We start from the raw sequence: 22276 nt of genomic DNA on the forward strand, positions 1-22276 counted from the left end.
AACATAAAAGGGGATCTGACTTCCCTCACATTACAGCTTGAAAGGCAAAACAGGACTTGACACACTTTATGCCACTCAGAAAGTTCCATAACATCCGTCGCCATTGGAGAGGAGAACACACTTTATGGTCTCAACTCCAGAAGAGGCCCTATTCCCATTAAAGGGCCCAAGGGAAATCCGGAAGTTCCCCTTCCAGCACAAAGGGGACCTGACTTCCCTGAAGTAACTCGAGTGACTTCCTGAGGTTCCCGTGGCAACTCGAGGTGTTCCCCCCGCTTCCCGCTGTAATTCAAGAGACTCCACAAAATTATTCCGTCAATGGGAGATGAGGAAATTTTGCGTTGAAGAATCTCAAGAGAAAACCCACATTCCCATTTGAAAGGCAAAACGGTACTAGACCCACATTAAGCGAATCAGAATGTTCCATAACATCCGTCCTCAGTTTAGAGGAGAACACAATTTATGCAGTCAAATCGAGAAGAGGCAATATTCCCAAATAACGGCTCGAGAGTCATCCGGAAGTTCCCCCTTCAAGCACAAAAGGGGACTTGACTTTCCTGAAGCAACCCAATCGAATACCTGAGTTCCCTGTCGCAACTCGAGAAGTACCCCCAGCTTCCTGCCGCAACTCGAGAAACACCACAAAATTATCCCCTCAATGCGAAATGAGGAAATTTTGCGCTGCAGAATCTCAAGAGTAATACCACATTCTTTCCTGAAAGGCAAAAATATACTTGACACCCTTTATGCGACTCAGAATTATCACTAACATAGGTCCCCATTGGAGAGGAGAACACACTTTATGGACTCAATTCGAGATGAAGACTTACTCCCATTTAACGGCTCAAGAGTAAACAGGAAATTCCCCTTCCAACACAAAAGGGGAACTGACTAACCTGAAGCAACCCGAGCGAGCACCTGAGGTCCCCGTCACAACTCGAGAAGTACCCCCAGCTTCACGCGGCAACTCGAGAAACACCGCAAAATTATCCCCTCAATGCGAGATGAGGAAATTTTCCACTGCAGAACCTGAAACGAAATACCACATTCCCTCTTGAAAGGCAAACGGGTATTTGACACCCTTTATGCTACTCAGAAAGTTCCCTCACACAGCCGTACCCATTGGACAGGAGAACACACTCTATGGAGTAAATTCGAGAAGAGGCCCTATTCCCCCTTAACGGCTCGAGAGTCAACCGGAATTTCCCCTCCCAACACAAAAGGGGACCTGACTTCCCTGAAGCAACCGGAGCGTGTTCCTGAGGTCCCTGTCGCAAATCAAGAAGTACCCCCAGCTTCCCGCCGCAACTCGAGAAACACCACAAAATTATCCCCTCAATGCGAGATGAGCAAATTTTGCGGCACAGAATCTCAAGAGAAATACCACATTCCCTGTTGAAAGGCAAAAGTTTACTTGACCCTCTTTAGGCTACCCAAAAAGTTCCCTCACACAGCCGTCCCCATTGGACAGGAGAACACATTTTATGGACTCAGTTGGAGTTGGGGTCCTATTCTCATTTAATAGCTCGAGAGTAAACCAGAAGTTCCCCTTCCGACAGGAAAGGGGACTTGAATTCCCTGAAGAAACCAATCGAGTTCCTGAGGTCCCCGTCACAACTGGAGAAGTACACCCAGTTTCCCGCTGCAATTCCAGAAACAAAAAAAGTATCCCCTCAATTAGAGATGCGGAAATTTAGTGCTGCAGAATCTGAAGAGAAATCCCTCATTCCCTCTTAAAGGCAAAAAGGTACTTGAAACACCTTATACCACTCAGAAAGTACCCTAACATCCGTCCCCATTGGAGAGGAGAACACACTTTATGGACGCAACTCGAGAAGAGGCCCTATTCTGATTAAAGTGCTGGAGAGTAATCCGGAATTTCGACTTCCAGCGAAAAGGGGACCTGATTTCCCTGAAGTAACTCGAGTGAGTTCCTAAGGTCCCCGTCGCAACTCGAGAAATACACCCAGCTTCCCACCAGAATTCGAAAAGCACCACAACATTATCCCCTCAATGCGAGATGAGGAATTTTTGCGCTGCAGAATCTCACGAGTCATCGCACATTCCAGCTTGAAAGGCAAAACGGTACTTGACTCCCTTGAGGCGGCTCAGAATGGTCCCTAACATCCGTCCTCAGTAGAGAGAAGAACACACTTTATGGACTCAACTCGAGAAGAGGCAATATTCCCGTTTAACGGATCGAGAGTAATCTAGAGGTTCCCCTTCCAACACAAAAGGGGACTTGACTTCCCTGAAGCAACCTGAGCGCATTCCTGAGGTCCCCGTCGCAACTCTAGAAGTAACCCCTGCTTCCCGCGGCAACTCGAGAAACACCACAAAATTATCCCCTCTATGAGAGATGAGGAAATTTTGCGCTGCAGAATCTCAAGAGAAATCCCACTTTCCCACTTGAAAGGCAAAAGGCTACTTGACACACTTTATACCACTCAGAAAGTTCCCTAACATCCGTTCCCATTGAAGAGAAGAACACACTTTATGGACTAAACTTGAGATGAGGCCCTATTCCCTTTAAAGGGCTTAAGAGTAATAGGAAAGTTCCCCTTCCAGCACAAAAGGAGACCTGACTTCCCTGAAGTAACTCGAGGGAGTTCCTGAGGTCCCCGTTGCAAGTGGAGAAGTACCCTCAGCTTACAGCTGCAATTCGAGAAACACCATAAAATTATCCCCTTTATGCGAGATGAGGAAATTTTGTGCTGCAGAATCTCAACAGAAATCCCAAAATTCCCGATTGAAAGGCAAAAGGGTACTTGACTCCACTTAGGCGACTCAGAATGGTCCCTAACATCCGTCCTCAATGGAGAGGAGAACACACTTTATGGACTCAATTCAAAATGAGGCCATATTCCCATTTAACAGTTTGAGCGTAAACAGAAATTCCCCTTCACAAAACAAAAGGGGACCTGACCTCCCTGAAACAACCCGCGCAAGTTCCTGAGATCCCCATCGCAACTCAAGAAATAACCAGAGTTTCCCGCCAAAAATCGAGGAACACCACAAAATTATCCCCTCAATGCGAGATGAGGAAATTTTGCACTGCAAAATCTCATGAGAAATCCCACATTCCCGCTTAAAAGGCAAAAGGGTACTTGACACACTTTATGCCACTCAGAAAGTTCCCTAACATCCGTCCCCAAAGGAGAGGAGAACATACTTTATGGACTCAACTCGAGAAGAGGTCCTATTCCCATTAAAGGACTCGACAGTAATCCGGAAGTTAACCTTCCAGCACAAAAGGGGACCTGACCTCCCAGAAGTAACTCGAGTTAGTTCCTGAGTCCCAGGCGCAACTCGAGAAGTACCCCCAGCATCCCGCTGCAATTGGAGAAACAACACAAAATTGTCCTCTCAATGCGAGATGATGATATTCTGCGCTGGAGAATCTCAATAGAAATCCCCTATTATCACTTGAAAGGCAAAAGGGTACTTGACTCCCTTTAGGCGACTCAAAATGTTCCCTAACATCCCCCCTCAGTGCAGAGGAGAACACACTTTATGGACTCAAATTGAGAAGAGGACTTATTCCCATAAAACGGCTCGAGAGAAATCTGGAAGTTACCCTTCCAACACAAAAGGCGACTTGACTTCACATAAGCAACCCGAGCGAGTTCCTAGGTCCCCGTCGCAAATTGAGAATTAAGCCCTGCTTTCCGTCTCAACTCGAGAAAAACGACAAAATTATCCCCTCAATGCGAGATGAGATAATTGTGTGTTGCAGAATCGCAAGAGAATATCCACTTTCCCACTTGAAAGGCAAAAGGGTACTTGACACACATTATGCCACTCAGAAAGTTCCCTATCATCCGTACCTATTGGAGAGGAGAACACACTTTATGGACTCAACTCGAGAAGAGGCCATATTAACATTAAAGGGCTTGAGAGTAATCCGGAAGTTCCCCTTCCAGCGAAAGGTAACCTGACTTCTCTGAAGTAATTTGAGTTAGTTCCTGAGGTCCCCGTGCACTCGAGAAGTAACCACAGCTTCCTGCCTCAATTCGAGAAACACCACAAAATTATCCCCTCAATGCGAGATGAGGTAATTTTGCGCTGCAGAATCTCAACAGAAATCCCACATTCCCGCTTGAAAGGCAAAAAGGTACTTGACACCCATTATGCGACTCAGAAAGTTCCCTCACACAGCTGTCAGCATTGGACAGGAAAACACACTTTATGGACTCAATTGGAGATGAGCCCCTATTCCCATTTAGTGGCTCGAGAGTAACCCGGAAGTTCCCCTTCAACACAAAAGGGGACCTGACTTCCCTGAAGCAACCTGAGCGAGTTCCTGAGGTTCCCGTCGCAATTCGAGAAGTATCCCAAATTCCCGCCGCAACTCGAGAATCACCACAATATTATCCCCTCAATGAGAGATGAGGAAATTTTGCGCTGCAGAATCTCAACAGAAATACCACATTTCCCTCTTGAAAGGAAACAGGGTACATGACATCCTTTATGCGACTCAGAAATTTCACTAACTTCAGTCCAGATAAGAGAGGAGAACACACTTTATGGACTCAATTCAAGATGAGCCCCTATTCGCATTTAATGGCTCGAGAGTAAACCGGAAGATCCCCTTCCCAAACCAAAGGGGACCGGACCTCCCTGAAGCAACCCGAGCGAGTTCCCGAGGTCCCCGTCGCAACTCGTGAAGTACTCTCAGCTTCCCTCCGCAACTCGTGAAACACCAAAAATTTATCCTCTCAATTGGAGATGAGGAAATTTTGCACTGCAGAATCTCAAGAGAAATACCACATTCCCTCTTGAAAGGCAAAAGGGTACTTGACACCCTTTATGCCACTCAGAAAGTTCCCTCATACAGCCTTTCCCATTGGAGAGGAGAACACACTTTATGGACTCAAGTGGAAATGAGGACCTATTCCATTTAAGGGCTCGAGAGTAAACCAGAAGTTCCCCTTCCAACACAAAAGGGGACCTGACTTCCATGAAGAAACCCAAGAGAATTCCTGAGGTCACTGTCCAAAGTCGAGAAGAACCCCCACCTTCCCGCCGCAACTTAAGAAAAATAACAAAACTATCCTTTCATGCGAGGTGAGGAAATTTTGCAATGCAGAATCTCAAGAGAAATACCACATTCCCTCTTGAAAGGCAAAAGGGTACTTGACACCCTTTATGCGACTCAGAAATTTCACTAACATCAGTCCCCTTTGGAGAGGAGAACATACTTTAAGGACTCAATGCGAGATGAAGCCCTATTCCCATTTAACATCTTAAAAGTAAACCGGAAGTTCCCCTCCCAACACCAAAGGGAACCTGACTTCCTGAAGCAACCCGAGCGAGTCCACGTGTAAAGTCTTCACTTGTGTTGTTGGAAGAGGGTGTTTGCTATGACCAGTGCGTTCTTTTGACAAAACTCTATTAGCCTTGGCCCTGCTTCATTCCGTGCTCCAAGGCCAAATTTTTCTGTTACTCCAGGTGTTTCTTGACTTCCTACTTTTGCATTCCAGTCCCCTAGAATGAAAAGGATATCTTTTTTGGGTGTTAGTTCTAAAAGGTCTTGTAGGTCTTCATAGAACCGTTCAACTACAGCTTCTTCAGTGTTACTGTTTGGGGCATAGGCCTGGATTACTATTATGTTGAATGGGTTGCCTTGGAAACGAACAGCAATCATTCTGTCGTTTTTAAGATTGCATCCAATACTGCATTTCGGACTCTTTTGTTGACCATGATGGCTACTCCATTTCTTCTAAGAGATTCCTGCCCACAGTAGTAGACGCAATGGTCATCTGAGTTAAATTCACACATTCCAGTCCATTTTAATTCACTGATTCCTAGAATGTCTATGTTCACTCTTGCCATCTCCTGTTTGACCACTTCCAATTTGCCTTGATTCATGGACCTAACATTCCAGGTTCCTATGCAATCTTGCTCTTTACAGCACCGGACCTTGCTTCTATCACCAGTCACATCCACAACTGGGTACTGGTTTTGCTTTTGCTCCATCCCTTCATTCCTTCTAGAATTATTTCTCCACTGATCTCCAGTAGCATCCTGGGCACCTACCGACCTGGGGAATTCCTCATTCAGTATCCTGTCATTTGGCCCTTTGATACTATTCATGGGGTTCTCAAGGCAAGTATACTGAAGTGGTTTGCCATTCCCTTCTCCAGTGGACCACATTCGGCTGTGGTCCATGTGATCAGTTTGACTAGATTCCTGTTATTATGATTTCAGTGTGTCTGCCCTCTGATACCCCCTCGGAATACCTACCATCTTATTTGAGTTTCTCTTACCTTGGGTGTGGGATATCTCTTCACAGCAGCTCCAAGAAAGCTCAGATGCTGCACCTTACCTTGGATGAGGGGTATGACCTCAAGGCTGCCCCTCCTGACCTTGAACATGAGTAGCTCCTCTCGGCCCTCCCCCGCACAGCCACCGCCTATTGGACGTGGGATACCTCCTCTTGGGCACCTGCCCTGACCTCAGGCATGGGGTAACTCCTCATGGCCGGGCACCTTTGCCTTGTCTGTTGCGCCAGGGCCGGTGTCTCTCGCGTCTGCGTGGGCGGGGCCTCGGTCTCTCACGTCTGGGCGGGCCGGGCCTGCGTCTCTCGCGACTGCGCATTAGGGGACGGCATCTCTCGCGTCTGCTCCACTTGGTGAGTCTCAGAAAATTTCATCACACAGTCGTCCCCATTGGAGAGGAGAACACATTTTATGGACTTAACTAGAGAAGAGGCCCTATTGCCATTTAACGGCTCGAGAGTATTCCCGAAATTCCTCTTCCAATACAAAAGGGAAACTGACTTCCCTGAAGTAACTCCAGTGAGTTCCTGAGGTCCCCGTCCCAACTAGCGTAGAACCCCCAGCTTCCCGCTGCAATTTGAGAAACACCACAAAATTATATACTCAATGTGAGATGAAGAAATTTTGTGCTGCAGAATCTCAAGAGAAATCCCACATTTTCGCTCGAAAGGCAAAAGGGTACTTGACTCTCTTTAGGCGACTCAGAATGGTCCCTAACAACCGTCCTAAGGGAGAGGGGAACACACTTTATGGACTCAAAAGGAGAAGAGGCAATATTCCCATTAAAGCACTCGAGAGTAATCCGGAAGTTCCCCTTCCAGCACAAAAGGGGACCTGACTTCCCTGAAGTAACCCGAGTGAGTTCCTGAGGTCCCTGTAGCAACTCGAGAAGTACCTCCAGCTTCCCACCGCAATTCGAGAAACACAACAAAATTATCCCCTCAAAGCGAGATGAGGAAATTTTGGGCTGCAGAATCTCAAGAGAAATCCCACATTCCCAATTGAAAGGTAAAAGGGTACTTGCCTCCCTTTAGGCGACTCAGAATGGTTCCTAACATCCTTCCTCAGTGGAGAGGAGAACACACTTTATGGACTCAAATCAAGAAGAGGCAATATTCCCCTTAAATGGCTCGAGAATATTCCATAAATTCTCCTTCCAACACAAAAGGTGACTTGACTTCCCTCAAGCAACCCAAGGGAGTTCCTGATGTCCCCATCGCAACTCGAGAAGTATCCCTTGCTTCCCGACGCACCTCGAGAAACACCACCAAATGATCCCCTCAATGCGAGATAAGGTAATTTTCCTGTGCAGAATTTCAAGAGAAATCCCACATTCCGCTCGAAAGGAAAAAGGGTATTTGACACACTTTATGCCACTCAGAAAGATTACAAATATCCGTCCCCATTGGAGAGGAGAACACACTTTATGGTCTCAACTCCAGAAGAGGCCCTATTCCCATTAAAGGGCCCGAGAGTAATCCGGAAGTTCCCCTTCCAGCACAAAGGGGACCTGACTTCCCTGAAGTAACTCAAGTGACTTCCTGAGGTCCCCGTCGCAACTCGAGGTGTTCCCCCCGCTTCCCGCTGTAATTCGAGAGACCCCACAAAATTATCCCGTCAATGGGAGATGAGGAAATTTTGCGTTGAAGAATCTCAAGAGAAAACCCACATTCCCGCTTGAAAGGCAAAACGGTACTAGACCCATATTAAGCGAATCAGAATATTCCATAACATTCATCCTCAGTTTCGAGGAAAACACAATTTATGCAGTCAAATCGAGAAGAGGCAATATTCCCAATTAACGACTCGAGAGTCATCCGGAAGTTTCCCTTCCTGCACAAAAGGGGACTTGACTTCCCTGAAGCAACCCAATCAAATACCTGAGTTCGCCGTCACAACTCGAGTAGTAAACCCTGCTTCCGGCCGCAACTCGAGAAACACTGCAAAATTATCCCCTCAATGCGAGATGAGGTAATTTTGTGCTGCAGAATCTCAAGAGAAATTCCACATTCCCGTTTGAAAGGCAAAAGGGTACTTGCCACACTTTATATGCCACTTAGAAAGTTCCCTAACATCCGTCCTCATTGCAGAGGAGAACACAATTTATGGACTCAACTTGAAAAGAGGCCCTATTCCCATTAAAGGGCTCGAGAGAAATCCGGAAGTTCCCCTTCCAGCACAAAAGGGGAACTGACTTCCCTGAAGTAACTCGAGTGAGTTCCTGAGGTCCCCGTCACAACTCTAGACGTACACCCAGTGTCCCGTCGCAATTCGAGATACACCACAAAATTATCTCCTTAATGCGAAACGAAGAAATATTGTGCTGCAGAATCTCAAGAGAAATCCCACATTCCCGATTGAAAGGCAAAACGGTACTTGATTCCCTCAGAATGGTCCCTAACATCCGTCTTTAGTGGGGAGGAGAACACACTTAATGGACTCAAATCGAGAAGAGGCAATATTCCCATTTAACGGCAGGAGAGTAATCCGGAAGTTCCCTTTCCAACACAAAAGGGGATTTGACTTCCCTCAACCCAATCGAGTACCTGAGTTCCCCGTCGCAACTCGAGAAGTACACCCTGCTTCCTGCCGCAACTCGAGAAACACCGCAGAATTATCCCCTCAATGCTAGATGAAGTAATTTTGTGCTGCAGAATCTTAAAAGAAATCACACATTCCCGAATGAAAGGCAAAAGGGTACTTGAATCCCTTTAGACCACTCAGAATGGTTCCTAACATCCTGCCTCAGTGGAGAGGAGAACACACTTTATGGACTCAAATCGAGAAGAGGCAATATTCCCATTTTACGGCTTGAGAGTAATCCAGAAGTTCCCCTTCCAACACAAATGGGGACTTGACTTCCCTCAAGCAACCCAAGCGAGTTCCTGAGGTCCACATCGCAACTCGAGAAGTACCCCCTGCTTCCCGACGCACCTCGAGAAACAACACCAAATTATCCCCTCAATGTGAGATAAGGTAATTTGGCGGTGCAGAATCTCAAGAGAAATCCCACATTCCGCTTGAAAGGCAAAAGGGTATTTGACACACTTTAAGCCACTCAGAAAGATCCCAAACATCCGTCCCCATTGGAGAGAACAAACTATATGGTCTCAACTCCAGAAGAGGCCCTATTCCCATTAAAGGCCCCGAGAGTAATCTGGAAGTTCCCCTTCCAGCACAAAGGGGATCTGACTTCCTTGAAGTAACTCGAGTGACTTCCTGAGGTCCCCATCGCAACTCGAGGTGTTCCCCCCTTTTCCCGCTGTAATTCGAGAGACTCCACAAAATTATCCCGTCAATGGGAGATGAGGAAATTTCCTGTGAAGAATCTCAAGAGAAAACCCACATTCCCGCTTGAAACGCAAAAGGGTACTTGACTCCGTTTAGGCGACTCAGAATGGTCCATAACATCCGTCCTCATTGGAAAGGAGAACACACTTTATGGACTCAAATCAAAAAGAGGCAATATTCCCATTTAACGGCTGGAGAGTATTCCGGAAGTTGACTTCCCTGAAGCAACCCAACGGAATACCTGAGGTCCCTGTCGCACCTCAAAAATTACCCCTTGCTTCACGCCGCAACTCAAGAAATACCACAAAATTATCCCCTCAATGCGAGATGAGGTAATTTGCGCCTGCAGAATCTCAAGAGAAATTCCACATTCCCGCTTGAAAGGCAAAAGGGTTTGACACACTTTATGCCACTTAGAAAGTTCTCTAACATCCGTCCCCATTGGAGAGTAGAGCACACTTTATGGACTCAACTTGAGAAGAGGCCCTATTCCCATTAAAGGGTTTGAGAGTAATCCGGAAGTTCCACTTCCAGCACAAAAGGGGAACTGACTTCCCTGAAGTAACTCCAGTGAGTTCCTGAGATCCCCGTCGCAAGTAGCATAGAACCCCCAGCGTCCCGCCGCAATTTGAGAAACACCACAAAATTATATATTCAATGTGAGATGAAGAAATTTTGTGCTGCAGAATCTCTAGAGAAATCCCACATTTTCACTCGAAAGGCAAAAGGGTACTTGACTCTCTTTAGGCGACTCAGAATGATCCCTAACATCCATCCTAGGGGAGAGGAGAACACATCTTATGGACTCAAAAGGAGAAGAGGCTATATTCCCATTTAACGGCTCGAGAGTAATCTGGAAGTTCCCTTTCCAACACAAAAGGGGACTTGACTTCCCTGAAGCAACTTGAGTGAGTTCCTGAGGTCCCCGTCGCAACTCGAGAAGTACACCCTGCTTCCCGCCGCAATTAGAGAAACACCACAAAATTATCCCCTCAATGCGAGATGAGGTAATTTTGCGCAGCAGAATCTTAAGGGAAATCCCACATTCCCGCTTGAAAAACAATAGGGTATTTCACACACTTTATGACACTCAGAATGTTCCCTAAAATACGTCCCCATTGGAGAGGAGAACACGCTTTATGGACTCAAGCAGAGAAGAGGCCCTATTCCCATTAAAGGGCTAGAGAGTAATCCGGAAGTTCCCCTTCCAGCACAAAAGCAGACCTGATTTCCCTGAAGTAACTCGAGTGAGTTCCTGAGGTCCCCATCGCAACTCGAGAATTGCCCCCAGCTTCCCGCCGCAATTCTAGAAACACCACAAAATTATCCCCACAATGCGAGATGAAGAAATTTTGCGCTGCAGAATCTCAAGAGTAATCCCACATTTCCGCTTGAAAGGCAAAAGGGTACTTGACTCCCTTTAGGCAACTCAGAATGTTCCCTCACTTCCATCCTCAGTGGAGAGGAGAACACACTTTATGGACTCAAATCGAGAAGAGGCAACATTTCCATTTAATGGCTGGAGAGTCATCTGGAAGTTCCCCTTCCACACAAAAGGGGACTTGACTTCCCTGAAGCAACCGGAGCGAGTTCCTGAAGTCCCAGTCGCAACTCAGGAAGTACCCCCTGCTTCCCAACGCAACTCCAGAAACGATACAAAATTATCCCCACAATGCGAATGCGAGATGAGGTAAATTTGCGCTCTAGAATCTCAAGAGAAATCCCACATTCCCGCTTGAAAGGTAAAAAGGGTACTTGACACTTTTTGCCACTCAGAAAGTTCCCTAACATCCGTCCCCATTGGAGAGTAGAGCACACTTTATGGACTCAACTTGAGAAGATGCCCTATTCCCATTAAAGGGCTCGAGAGTAATCCGGAAGTTCCCCTTCCAGCACAAAAGGGGACCTAACTTCCGTGAAGTAACTCGAGTGAGTTCCTGAGGTCCCTGTAGCAACTCGAGAAGTACTTCCAGTTTCCCACAGCAATTTGAGAAACAGCAAAAAATTATCCCCTCAAAGCGAGATGAGGAAATTTTGGGCTGCAGAATCTCAAGAGAAATCCCACATTCCCGAATGAAAGGCAAAATGGTACTTGACTTCCTTTAGGCCACTCAGAATGGTTCCTAACATCCTGCCTCAGTGGAGAGGAGAACACACTTTATGGACACAAGTCGAGAAGAGGCTTTATTCCCATTTTACGGCTCGAGAGTAATCCAGAAGTTCCCCTTCCAACACAAATGGGGACTTGACTTCCCTCAAGCAACCCAAGCGAGTTCCTGAGGTCCACATCGCAACTCGAGAAGTACCCCCTGCTTCCCGACGCACCTCGAGAAAAACCACCAAATGATCCCCTCAATGCGAGATAAGGTAATTTTGCTGTGCAGAATCTCAAGAGAAATCCCACATTCCGCTTGAAATGCAAAAGGGTATTTGACACACTTTATGCCACTCAGAAAGATCCCAAACATCCATCGCCATTGGAGAGGAGAACACACTTTATGGTCTCAATTCCAGAAGAGGCCTTATTCCCATTAAAGGGACCGAGAGTAATCCGGAAGTTCCCCTTCCAGCACAAAGGGGACCTGACTTCCCTGAAGTAACTCGAGTGACTTCCTGAGGCCCCCGTCGCAACTCGAGGTGTTCCCCCTGCTTCCCGCTGTAATTCGAGAGACTCCACAAAATTATCCCGTCAATGGGAGATGAGGAAATTTTGCGCTGAAGAATCTCAAGAGAAAACCCACATTCCCGTTTGAAAGGCAAAACGGTACTAGACCCACATTAAGCGAATCAGAATGTTCCATAACATCCGTCCTCAGTTTAGAGGAGAACACAATTTATGCAATCAAATCGAGAAGAGGCAATATTCCCAATTAACGGCTCGAGAGTCATCCAGAAGTCCCCCTTTCAGCACAAAAGGGGGTTTGACTTTCCTGAAGAAACCCAATCGAGTACCTGAGTTCCCCGTCGCAACTCAAGAAGTACCCCCTTCTTCCGCCCGCAACTCGAGAAACACCGCAGAATTATCCCCTCAATGCGAGATGAGGTAATTTTGTGCTGCAGAATCTCAAGAGAAATCCCACATTCCCTTTTGAAAGGCAAAAGGGTACTTGCCACACTTTATGCCACTTAGAAAGATCCCTAACATCCATCCGCATTGGAGAGGAGAGCACAATTTATGGACTCAACTTGAAAAGAGGTCTTATTCCCATTAAAGGGCTCGAGAGTAATCCGGAAGTTCCCCTTCCAGCACAAAAGGGGACCTGACTTCCCTGAAGTAACTCGAGTGAGTTCCTGAGGTCCCCGTCGCATCTAGACGTACACCCAGCGTCCAGTCGCAATTCGAGATACACCACAAAATTATCCGCTTAATGCGAGATGAAGAAATATTGTGCCGTAGAATATCAAGAGAAATCCCACATTCCCTCTTGAAAGGCAAAATGGTACTTGACTGCCTTTAGGCTACTCAGAATGGTCCCTAACATCCGTCTTCAGTGGAGAGGAGAACACACTTCAGGGACTCAATTCGAGAAGAGGCAATATTCCCATTTAACGGCTGGAGTGTAATCGGGAAGTTCCCTTTCCAACACAAAAGGGGACTTCACATCCCTGAAAAACCCCGGGTGAGTTCCTGAGGTCCCCTTCGCAACTCGAGAAATACCCCCTGCTTCCCGCCGCAACTCGAGAAATACCACAAAATTATCCCCTCATTGCGAGATTAGGAAATTTTACGCTGCAGAATCTCAAGAGAAATCGCACATTCCCGCTTGAAAAGCAAAAGGGTATTGACACAGTTTATACCACTCAGAAAGTTCCCTAACATCCATCCCCATTGGAGAGTAGAGCACACTTTATGGACTCAACTTGAAAAGAGGCCCTATTCCCATTAAAGGGCTCGAGAGTAATCCGGAAGTTCCCCTTCCAGCACAAAAGGGGAACTGACTTCCCTGAAGTAACTCCAGTGAGTTCCTGAGGTCCCCATTGCAACTAACATAGAACCCCCAGCTTCCCGCCACAATTAGAGAAACACCACAAAATTAAATACTCAATGTGAGATGAAGAAATTTTGTGCTGCAGAATCTCAATAGAAATCCCACATTTCCGCTCGAAAAGAAAAAGGGTACTTGAGTCTCTTTAGGCGACTCAGAATGGTCCATAACATCCGTCCTCATTGGAGAGGAGAACACATTTTATGGACTCAAATCGAAAAGAGGCAATATTCCCATTTACTGGCTCGAGAGTAAACCGGAAGTTCCCAGTCCAACAAAAAAGCGGACCTCACTTCCCTGAAGCAACGCGAGCGAGTTCCTGAGGTCCCCGTCGCAACCCACGAAGTACCCTCAGCTTCCCGCTGCAATTCGAGAAACACAACAAAATTATCCCCTCAATGCGACATGAGGAAATTTTGAGCTGCAGAATCTCAAGAGAAATCCCACATTCCCGCTTCAAAGGCAAAAGGGTACTTGACACACTTTATACCACTCAGAAAGTTCCCTAGCATCCATCCCCATTGGAGAGTAGAACACACTTTATGGACTCAATTCGAGATGAGCCCCTATTCACATTAAAGGGCTCGAAAGTAATCCGGAAGTTCCCCTTCCAGCACAAAATGCGACCTGAGTTCCCCGAAGTAACTAGAGTGAGTTCCTGAGGTCTCCGTCACAACTCAAGAATTACACCCTGCTTCCCGCTGCAACTCGAGAAAAACCACCAAATTATCCCCTCAATGCGACATGAGGAAATTTTGCGTTGCAGAATCTCAAGAGAAATCCCACATTCCCGCTTGAAAGGCAAAAGGGTACGTGACACACTTTTTACCACTCAGAAAGTTCCCTAACATCCATCCCCATTGGAGAGGTGAACACACTTTACGGACGCAACTCAGAAGAGGACCTATTCCCATTAATGGGCTAGAGAGTAATCTGGAAGTTCACCTTCCAGCACAAAAGGGGACCTGACTTCCCAGAAGTAACTCGAGTGAGTTCCTGAGGTCCCCGTCGAAACTCGAGAAGTACCCCCAGCTTCCCGCCGAATTCGAGAAACACCCCAAAATTATCCCCTCAATGCGACATGAGGAAATTTTGCCCTGCAGAATCTCAAGAGAAATCCTACATTCCCTCTTGAAAGGCAAAAGGGTACTTGACACCCTTTATGCGCCTCAGAAATTTCACTAACATTCGTCCCCATTGGAGAGGAGAACACACTTTATGGACTCAATTCGAGATGAGCCTCTATTCACATTTAACGGCTCGAGAGTAATCCAGAGTTCCCCTTCCAACACCAAAGGGGACTTGACTTCCCTGAAGAAACCGGAGCGAGTTCCTGAGGTCCCCGTCGATACTCGAGAAATACCCCAAGCTTCCCGCCACAACACGAGAGACACCACAAAATTATTCCCTCAATGGGAGATGAGGTAATTTTGCGCTGCAGAATCTCAAGAGAAATCCCACATTCCCGCTTGAAAGGCAAAACAGTACTTGACACACTTTATGCCACTCAGAAAGTTCCCTAACATCCATCCCCATTGGAGAGGAGAACACACTTTAGGGACTCAAGTCCAGTAGAGGCCCTATTCCCATTAAAGGGCTCGAGAGTAATCCGAAAGTTCCCCTTCCAGCACAAAAGGGGACCTGAGTTTCCCGAAGTAACTCGAGTGAGTTCCGGAGGTCCCCATCATAATTCGTGAAGTACCCCCAGCTTCCCGCCGGAATTCGAGAAACACCACAAAATTATCCCCTCAATGCGAGATGAGGAAATTTTGTGCTGCAGAATCTCAACAGAAATCCCACATTCCCGCTTGAATGGCAAAAGTGTACTTGACACACTTTATGCCACTTAGAAAGTTCCCTATCATCCATCCCCATTGGAGAGGAGAACACACTTTATGGACTCAACTCGAGAAGAGGCCCTATACCCATTAAAGTGCTCGAGAGTAATCCGGAAGTTCCCCTTCCAGCACAAATGGGGACCTGACTTCCCTGACGTAACTCTAGTGATTTCCTGGGGTCCCCGTCCCAACTCGACAAGTACCCCCAGCTTTCCACCGCAATTTGAGAAAACCACAAAATTGTCCCCTTAATTCAAGAGGAGGAAATTTAAGTCCCACATTCCAGCCTGAAAGGCAAAAGGGTACTTGACTCCCTTTATGCGGCTCATAATGTTTCCTAACATCCGTCCTCTTTGGAGAGGAGAGCAACTTATGGACTCACATCGAGAAGAGGCATTATTCCCATTTAAAGGCTCCAGAGCAATCCAGAAGTTCCCCTTCCAACACAAAAGGGGACTTGACTTACCTGAAGCAACCTGAGAGAGTTCCTGATGTCCCCATTTCAACTCGAGAAGTACCCCCAGCTTTCGGCCGCAACTCGAGAAACACCACAAAATTGTTCCCGGAATGCGAGATGAGGAAATTTTGCAGTGTAGATTCTGAAGGGAAAATCCACATTCTCTCTTGAAAGGCAAAAGGGTACTTGACTCCGTTTATGTGATTCAGAAACTTCCCTCAAACAGACGTCCCCATTGGAGAGGAGAACACAATTATGGGCTCAATTCGAGACGCGGACCTATTCCCTTTTAACGGCTCAAGAGTAATCCAGAATATCCCCTTGCAACAAAAAGAGGGACCTGACTTCCCTGAAGTGACCCGAGCAAGTACCTGAGGTCCCTGTCGCAACTAGAGTAGTACCCCCAACTTCCCGCCGCAACTCGAGAAACACCACAAAATTATCCCCTCAATGCAAGATGAGGAAATTTTTCGCTGCAGAATCTAAAGAGAAAACCCACGTTCCCGCTTTAAAGGCAAAAGGGAACTTGACACCCTTTATGCGACTCAGAATATTCCCTCACACAGCCTTCCCCATTGGAGAGGAGAACACACTTTATTTACTCAATTCAAGAAGCGGCCCTATTCCCATTTAACGGCTCAAGAGTATTCCGGATGTTCCCCTTCCAGCACAAAACAGACTAGACTTCAATGAAGCAACCGGAAAGAGTTCCTGAGGTCCCTGTTGCAACTCGAGAAGTACCCCCATCTTCCCGCCACAACTTCAGAAACACCACAAAATTATCCCCTCAAGGTGAGATGAGGAAATTTTGCGCTGCACAATCAAGAGAAATTCCACATTTCCGCCTGAAAGGCAAAAGGGTACTTGACACACTTTATTCAGTTCAGTTCAGTTCAGTCGCTCAGTCGTGTCCGACTCTCCGCGACCCCACGGGCGTCAAGCCTCCCTGTCCATCACCAACTCCGGGAGTTCACTCAAACTCATGTCCACAGAGTCGGTGATTCTATCCAGCCATCTCATTCTCTGTCGTCCCCTTCTCCTCCCGCCCCCAACTTTTCCTAGCATCAGAGTCTTTTCCAGTGAGTCAACTCGTCGCCTGAGGTGGCCAAAGTATTGCAGTTTCAGCTTTAGCATCAGTCCTTCCAATGAACACCCAGGATTGATCTCCCTTAGAATGGACTGGTTGGATCCTCTTGCAGTACAAGGGACTCTCAAGAGTCTTCTCCAACACCACAGTTCAAAAACATCAATTCTTGGGTGATCAGCTTTCTTCACAGTCCAACTCTCACATCCATACATGACCACGGGAAAAACCATAGCCTTGACTAGACGGACCTTTGTTGGCAAAGTAATGTCTCTGATTTTTAATATACTATCAATGTTGGTCATAACTTTCCTTCCTAGGAATAAGCGCCTTTTAATTTCATGGCTGCAATCAGCATCTGCAGTGACTTTGGAGCCCAAAAAATTAAAGTCTGACACTGTTTCCACTGTTTTTCCATCTATTTCCAGTGATGTGATAGGACCAGATTCCATGACCTTTGTTTTCTGAACGTTGAGCTGCAAGCCAACCTTTTCACTCTCCTCTTTCACTTTCATCAAGAGGCTTTTGAGTTCCTCTTCACTTTCTGCCCTAAGGGTGGTGTCATCTGCATATCTGAGGTTATTGATATTTCCCCCAGCAATCTTGATTCCAGCTTGTTCTTCTTCCAGCCCAGCGTTTCTCATGATGTACCCTGCATATAAGTTAAATAAGCAAGGTGACAATATACAGCCTTGACGTAATCCTCTTCCTATTTGGAACCAGTCTGTTGTTCCATGTACAGTTCTGAGTGTTGCTTCCTGACCTGCATACAGGTTTCTCAAGAGGCAGATCAGGTGGTCTGGGATTCCCATTTCTTTCAGAATCTTCCACAGTTTATTGTGATCCACACAGTCAAAGGCTTTGGCATAGTCAATGAAGCAGATATAGATGGTTTTCTGGAACTCTCTTGCTTTCTCCATGATCCAGCGCATGTTGGAAATTTGATCTCTGGTGCCTCTGCCTTTTCTAAAACCTGCTTGAACATCTGGGATTTCACGGATCACATATTGCTGAGGCCTGGCTTGGAGAATTTTGAGCATGACTTTACCAGCATGTGAGATGAGTGCAATTGTGCGGTAGTTTGAGCATTCTTTGGCATTGCCTTTCTTTGGGATTGGAATGAAGACTGACCTTTTCCAGTCCTGTGGCCACTGCTGAGTTTTCCAAGTTTGTTGGCATATTGAGTGCAGCACTTTCACAGCATCATCTTTCAAGATTTGAAAGAGCTCAACTGGAATTCCATCACTTCCACTAGCTTTGTTCGTAGTGATGCTTTCTAAGGCCCACTTGACTTCACATTCCAAGATGTCTGGCTCTAGGTCAGTGATTACATTTTCGTGACTATTGTGGTTTTGAAGATCTTTTTTGTACAGTTCTTCTGTATATTCTTACCACCTCTTCTTAATATCTGCTGCTTCTGTTAGGTCCATAACATTTCTGTCCTTTATCAAGCCCATCTTTGCATGAAATATTCCCTTGGAATCTCTAATGTTCTTGAAGAGATCTCTTGTTTTTCCTATTCTGTTGTTTTCCTCTATTTCTTTGCATAGATCACTGAGAAAAGCTTTCTTATCTCTCCTTGCTATTCTTTGGAACTCTTCATTCTAATGCTTATATCTTTCCCTTTCTCCTTTGCTTTTCACTTCTCTTATTTCCAGAAATTTGTAAGGCCACCTCAGACAGCCATTGTGCTTTTTTTCATTTCTTTTCCATGGGGATGCTCTTGGTCCCTGTCTCCTGTGCAATGTCACGAACCTCCGTCCAGAGTTCATCAGGCACTCTATCTATCAGATCTACTCCCTTAAATCTATTTCTCACTTCCACTGTATAATCATAAGGGATTTGATTTAGGTCATATCTGAATGGTCTAGGGGTTTTCCTTACTTTCTTCAATTTTAAGTCTGAATTTGGCAATAAGGAATTCATGATCTGAGCCACAGTCAGCTCCCGGTTTTTTTTTTGTAAACTGTATACAGCTTCTCTGTCTTGGGCTGCAAAGAATATAATCAATCTGTTTTTGGTGTTGACCATCTGGTGATGTCCACGTGTAGAGTCTTCTCTTGTGTTGTTGGAAGAGGGTGTTTGCTATGACCAGTGTGTTCTTTTGACAAAACTCTATGAGCCTTGACCCTGCTTCATTCCGTGCTCCAAGGCCAAATTTGCCTGTTACTCCAGGTGTTTCTTGACTTCCTACTTTTGCATTCCAGTACCCTATAATGAAAACGACATCTTTTTTGGGTGTTAGTTCTAAAAGGTCTTGTAGGTCTTCATAGAACCGTTCAACTTCGGCTTCTTCAGTGTTACTGGTTGGGGCATAGGCCTGGATTACTGTAATGTTGAATGGTTTGCCTTGGAAACGAACAGAAATCATTCTGTCGTTTTTAAGATTGCATCCAAGTAATGCATTTCGGACTCTTTTGTTGACCATTATGGCTACTCCATTTCTTCTAAGGCATTCCTGCCCACAGTAGTAGATATAATGGTCATCTGAGTTAAATTCACCCATTCCAGTCCATTTTAATTCACTGATTCTTAGAATGTCTACGTTCACTCTTGCCATCTCCTGTTGGACCACTTCCATTTTGCCTTGATTCATGGACCTAACATTCCAGGTTCCTATGCAATATGGCTCTTTACAGCACCGGACCTTGCTTCTATCACCGGTCACATCCACAACTGGGTACTGGTTTTGCTTTTGCTCCATCCCTTCATTCCTTCTAGAGTTATTTCTCCACTGATCTCCAGTAGCATCCTGGGCACCTACCGACCTGGGGAATTCCTCATTCAGTATCCTGTCATTTTGCCCTTTGATACTGTTCATGGGGTTCTCAAGGCAAGTATACTGAAGTGGTTTGCCATTCCCTTCTCCAGTGGACCACATTCGGCTGTGTTCCATGTGATCAGATCGACTAGATTCCTGTGATTATGATTTCAGTGTGTCTGCCCTCTGATACCCCCTCGCAATACCTACCATCTTATTTGAGTTTCTCTTACCTTGGGTGTGGGATGTCTCTTCACAGCTACTCCAAGAAAGCGCAGCTGCTGCACCTTACCTTGGATGAGGGGTATATCCTCAAGGTTGCCCCTCCTGACTTTGAACGTGAGTAGCTTCTCTCGGCCCTCCCCCGCACAGCCACCGCCTATTGGACATGGAGTACCTCCTCTTGGCCGCCTGCCCTGGCATCAGGCGTGGGGTAACTCCTAATGGCCTCGCATCTTTGCCTTGTAGGTTGCTCCAGGGCCTGCGTCTATCGCGTCTGCGTGGGTGGGGCCGGCGACCTTGGCGTCTGTGCGGGTGGGGGTGGTGTCTCTCGCATCTGCGTGGGAGGGGCGGTGGTTTCCCGCATCTGCGCCACCGGATGAGACTCAGAAAATTCCCTCACAGAGTCGTCCCCATTGGAGAGGAGAACAAACGTTATGGACTCAACTTGAGAATAGGCCCTATTCCCTTTTAACTGATGGAGAGAAATCCTGAAATTCCCTTTCCAAAACAGAAGCGGACCTGACTTCCCTGAAGAAACCTGAACGAGTTCCTGAGGTCCCTGTCACAACTCAATAAGTTCCCCCAAATTCCTGCCGAAACTCAAGAAACATCACAAAACTATCCCATCAATGTGAGATAAGGAAATTTTGAGCTGCAGAATTTCAAGAGAAATCCTACTTTCCTGCTTGAACGGCAAAAGGGTACTAGAAACCCTTTATGCAACTCAGATATTTCCCTCACACAGTCGTCCCCATTAGAGAGGAGAACACTCTTTATGGACTCAACTCATGAAGAGGCCCTATTTCCGTTTAACGTCTCGAGAATAATTCCGAAATAACCCTTGCACTAAAAAAGGGGAACTAACTTCCCTGATGCAATACAAGGGAGTCGCTGAGGTTCACGTCACAATTCAGAATGTACCCGCAGTTTTCTGCCTCAACAGGAGAAACACCACAAAATTATTCCCTCAATGCGAGATGAGGAAATTTTCCCAGCATAATCTCAAGAGAAATCCCACATTCCGTCTTGAAAGGCAAAAGTGTACCCGACACCCTTTATGCGACTCAGAAAATTTCTCACAAGGCGTCCCCATTGGAGAGGAGAACACACTTAATGGACTCAATTCGAGATGAGCCCCTATTCCCATATAACGTCTCGAGAGTAAACCGAAGTTCCCCTTTCAACACCAAAGGGAACCTGACTTCCCTGAAGCAATCTGAGCGAGGTCCTGAGGTCCGCATTGCAACTCGAGAAGTACCCACAGCTTCCTGCCACAACTTGTTAAACACCACAAAATTATCACCTCAATGTGACATGAGGAAATTTTGCGCTGCAGAATCTCAACAGAAATACCACATTCCCTCTTGAATGGCAAGAGGGAACTTGACACCCTTTATTTGACTCAGAAATTTCACTAACATCAGTCCCGATTTTAGAGGAGAACACACTTTAAGTACTCAATTCGAGATGAGCCCCTATTCCCATTTAACGGCTCGAGAGTGAACCGGAAGTTCCCCTTCCAACGCATAGTGGAACTGACTTCCCTCAAGGAACTAGAGCTAGTTCTTGAGGTCCGTGTCGCAACTCGAAAACTACCCCCAGCTTCCCGCCGAAACTGGAGAAACACCACAAAATTATCCCCTCAATGCGAGATGAGGAAATTTTGCGCTGCAGAATCTCAAGAGAAATACCACATTGCCTCGTGAAAGGCATAAGTGTACTTGACACCCTTTCTGGGACTCAGAAAGTTTCCTCACACAGCCGTCCCCATTGGAAAGGAGAACACACTTTATGGACTCAATTCGAGATGAGGCCCTATTCCCATTTAACGGCTCGAGAGTAAACCGGAAGTTCCCCTTCCAATACAAAAGGGGACCTGACTTCCCTGAAGCAACCCGAGCGAGTTCTTGAGGTCCCCGTCGCAATTCAAGAAATACCCTCAGCTTCCAGCCGCAATTCGAGAAACACAACAAAATTATCCCCTCAATGAGACATAAGGAAATTTTGAGCTGCAGAATCTCAAGAGAAATCCCACATTCCCGCTTCAAAGGCAAAAGGGTACTTGACACACTTTATACCACTCAGAAAGTTCCCTAGCATCCATCCCCATTGGAGAGGAGAACACACTTTATGGATTCAATTCGAGATGAGCCCCTATTCACATTAAAGGGCTCGAAAGTAATCCGGAAGTTCCCCTTCCAGCACAAAATGCGACCTGAGTTCCCCGAAGTAACTAGAGTGAGTTCCTGAGGTCTCCGTCGCAACTCAAGAATTACACCCTGCTTCCCACTGCAACTCGAGAAAAACCACCAAATTATTCCCTCAATGCGACATGAGGAAATTTTGCGTTGCAGAA

This window comes from Moschus berezovskii, chromosome 23 (assembly GCF_049115385.1).
Source record: "Moschus berezovskii isolate FMDL1 chromosome 23, NW_MosBer_1.0, whole genome shotgun sequence".
Lineage (NCBI taxonomy): Eukaryota > Metazoa > Chordata > Mammalia > Artiodactyla > Moschidae > Moschus > Moschus berezovskii.